Source organism: Tupaia chinensis, unplaced genomic scaffold (assembly GCF_000334495.1).
Source record: "Tupaia chinensis unplaced genomic scaffold, TupChi_1.0 Scaffold000323_1, whole genome shotgun sequence".
NCBI classification, from domain to species: domain Eukaryota; kingdom Metazoa; phylum Chordata; class Mammalia; order Scandentia; family Tupaiidae; genus Tupaia; species Tupaia belangeri.
Genome location: NW_006159817.1, coordinates 1,775,525 through 1,779,653, shown reverse-complemented (window position 1 = coordinate 1,779,653; position 4,129 = coordinate 1,775,525). Strand labels below are relative to the sequence as shown.

The following is a 4,129-nucleotide window of genomic DNA, read 5'->3' as shown; positions in this document are numbered from 1 at the left end:
TTAGCCATGTGGGAACCCAGCGCCTTAACCTTCATGCCCCCTGCGGGCGCACTCTGCTGGGATTTACCTCCAGCCTCTGCCAACATGGATCATGGCAGGTGTCCTGCTTGTGCCTGAGGTGTCCAGGGAACCCTCAGGACATTGTCTGGGTCGGCCCCATATGGGCCCAGTATCATGAAGTACCACTGCTGTGCCCCTGACAGGCCTGTGATTGTCCTAGATGTCACCATGGAAACGCCATCTTCTTTTGAGTGTCTTGTATTTGAAATTTTATTCTAGCTGTGGAATTGTGGAATTAGCCTCATGTGAGGTCTGACATAAAGAGGCCATTATTATAAATGGAACTCCTCTCACTTACTAGAGGTTCTTCTTCCACTCCTGGCCTAAGGAATCTCCTGACCTGTTAACCCATCCTTACTGGAAACTAATTAAATTAATTGGCTGGGCACTCCAGGGATCTCACAGAGGCTGGGTTCAGAAGGTCTAGGTCCAAATGAATTAATATTCACCTAAAAGCCTGCTCACTGTCAGTCTGCAGATACTCTTGGGCCACAGCCATGTCCTTCCCTGGCCACATGGCTAAGGTCACTGACGTTACTAATCAGAATTATTCTGCACTAGAACTAAATTATTTCAAGACGCCAGAAAGAGCTAAATCTCTTTTATGTCCTTTATCTCTCCTTATATTTCCTACCTTCCCCATACCTCTCTCCCTCTGTCCTTTCCCTCCTCCCTCCCTTTTTCCTTCCTTTATTTATTTCATCATCTTTCTTCTCTAATTATTTCTTTCTGTGATTATTTTTCTGCCTGTGCTTTGTGCGTCATATTCAAGAAATTATCAATATTTGTGGTCGCGAAGTTTTCTCCAATGTTTTATTTATTTACATTTAATCACGGTACGTATTTAGCGTATACCATGGCTGTCCCCAGCACAAATACGAGCATATCAGTCTTGACAGACATTACCGTACATAGTATCATCAACAAATGAGTTCATTTTTGTGCCAATTGAATGAGCTTTTCCCCTGGTTTTCTTCTAATATTTCTACAGCTTTAACTCTTACGTGTTGTTCCTTGCTCCATTTCATGCTGCAAGTGGATATTGAGTTTTCTCAGCAGCGTTTATTGCAGACTGTTTTTTCCTCATCGATGGACTTGACCTCTGTGTTGAAAACCATGCAGTCGTATATGTCAGTGTTCACTCACGGGGTCTCTGTTCTACTTCATTTTTCTATATTTCTGACTGTTTACATGTCATTACTACTCTGTGTTTTAAGCTTTATTTATTTTACTTTCTATAGCCAGGGGGCATGTGCACTTGTTGGAGGGGGGAGCACCCCCTATTTGGCATTGTTACATCACTAACCTTTTTCTTTTTTTTATTTATTAATTATTATTTATTCATTTGTTTATTTCAATTTGACCAGAGAGGGACAGAGTGAGAGAGAGAGAGAGAAAATGAGAAAGCAAGCCTCCAGGTCCAGGACTCAAACCACGGTTGGCCTTGTGGGAATCCAGCGCCTTTAACCACCATGCCACCTGCCGGCCCCCTCACTAACCTGTTTCTTGCATTTCCCCTTCTGTCAGGATTTCGGGTGCATACATGGGCTCAGCATATTTTTCAAGCTGCTAAACTGGGTTTTGAACTGCGATTGAACCTCCATCAGCAATGTAGGATCTGATTTTCTTTTCTTTTTTTTTTTTTTTAAAGGGGGGGGCAAATTATTATTATTTTAAAATTTGATTACAACAAATTTTGTTGGCTTTAAAATTAAAAATCAGATGCATTTTAAATTTCAATGGATATATACCAAAAACCAGAAATTAAGTTTGGTAGAAATGGGAATAGAAGTTTTCCAGTATATGCAGATTAGAAGGCAAAAATCAATTTAGAGAAACACAGACAAACCCTATTTTCATAATGATTGTGCCTAGATGTAAACTTTAGTAGGGCATTAGTAAAATGTTCGTTCACATTTAGATCTTCTTCACCTTGAGATTTGATAGCTATTTCTTGAAAAAAAAAAAAAATCTCAGTATCTTGTGCAAATAAATTGGTCTTCCGTGTGCCTTAGTTCACACTTAAAATTTCTCCATTGTATATATACAAAACACCTGCCATGTGGGCAGGGCAAAATACATACTTTCATAACAAAACTATAATGTACCTCTCAAGTATGAACAATATACACATAATACATGGTATACAGTATTTACAAAATATAAAATATAATACAAGCTGTTGGTATGTGATTTTTTAAAACTCATCTTTCATACTTATATGTTGCAACAAAGCAATTTCCATTTCTGTACCAATTTTCTTTTAGCGTCCAGGGATATAGGGAAAACTATGTTTTACATACATACTGTAATCTAACCTTGAACTTTTAGGAGCGTTTTTAAGTGTACCGCCATCAGCTCCCTGTTTTGGTTGGAATTTTCAACGGTGCTTCCCATCCAATGACTAGGTGGTTTTGGAAGAACACTAGGAGAAGGTGGATCACTAAACTTTGCCCCAGCATAATTTTCCTTTTGGCTCACTTCATTTAGAAATGCTGATTTCTTCAAATGCATATTTTTAATGTTCTCAGTATTTTTAAAAGGCGGATCTTGGTTAGTGGCAAGTTATGTTTGCTTTTCTGTCTATCTTTGGTTGTTCACACAAGTGTATACCATGAACAAGCTGGCCATGGAGAAGGGTCATTTTCTCTGATTTTCCCATCTTTAATTAAACATCTTTCCTGAGGGGGGGGCAGTTCGGGTTGCAGTCACATGGCCCGGGGCTGGTGCAGCGTCCTGGCCTTGGATCTCCTGCGCTCCACTCAGGCCCGTCGCCAGGCTCCGGCTGCCCTCCAAACTCGGCCAGTGCTGCTGGTACTGGTGGAAGCGGCTGGGGAGCTGCCCCCCCAGGTCAGTCTCATGTACTTAATTGATCTTCTGTTGTGGTTTGATCTTCCTGATTGAATTCTGGGATATAATATTCAACTCCAGACTTGTCCCTATGATTAAGTTGGCCATTTTCTTTGTTTTTGAACTCTTATTTCTGTGTGACTACATTCCACACTCACCCTCTTCTTTCTGCTGAAACATGGTTTATGCTTATTGCTATTTTTATTGATCTCTTCTGCGTTCATTCAAATGACGTCAACTTTCTGAGGAAAGGACCCTTTCTCTCTTTTCTCTACTGTGTCCTAAGCCACATGGTCACCTCTGGCACCTGGTGCACAGTCAGTGCTCAGTAAATGCTGTGGACACATGACCTCCAGACAGATGGCTCTCCTGGGTCAGACCCAGTTGGACTCTGTGTCTTTGATCATCCCTGATCCCTGTTATGACTGAATTGTGGGCTCTCAAATCATAATTATAACCTTACCCGCAGTGTGTCTGTATGGAAGAGTGCACCTCTGCGAAGGTCATTGACGTTAATAAGGTCCTAATGGTCGGGGCCTAATTTCTTTTTTTGGGGGTGACATTTTTGCTATAGGGCGCGTGTGCTCGCCAGACAGACAGAGAGGGACAGAGAGACAGAAAGCAAGAAATCACCCCCCAGGGGGGATGGCCACGCTGCAATCCCTTCTCCTCCGTTCTCCTCTTGGGATCTTGGGCATGCACGCACACACACCCGGCATGAGTTCAAGCCACCAAGTCCGGAACGCAAACTGCAGTCGACTATGTGGGAGTCCAGTGACATAGCCATTATGCTAAATGCTGGTCCGAATGGGGTCCTAATTTCTGAGGCTTTGTGTCTTTATTAGAAATCTGGACAGAAATTTCACAATGCCCAGAGGGTCACTATGTGGGGACACAGCCAAAGATGGCAACTGGCAGTCCACAGAGAAAGGGCTTAGAAGGAACCAATCTGCCGACAAGGGAATATGGGCTTCTAACCTCTAGACATAAGCACCTGTTTCTGAAGATGGTCAGCTGGTGGCGTTTACTGTCAGAGCCTCAGCAAATATAGGGATTATTTGTGGCATTCAGGGATATCCACTGAGAAAAATACACACCTGCTGTTGTTGAAGATGAGTTTTGGGGGGTCAGAAACAGGGAAATAGTGGTCAGGTGCTCTAGATAAATGTCACTGAAGAGGGGCTAAGGTCCCAGCTTTGGAACAAAGAAAGCAGCTGGC

The 4,129-nt window shown here is 42.4% G+C and overlaps 1 pseudogene; it reads right to left on the bottom strand.

Moving 5' to 3' along the window:
* Window positions 1-2,202: 2,202 nt before the first annotated feature.
* Window positions 2,203-3,090, bottom strand: LOC114008360 (proline-rich nuclear receptor coactivator 1 pseudogene; annotated as a pseudogene).
* Between the last annotated feature and the right edge of the window lie 1,039 nt (window positions 3,091-4,129).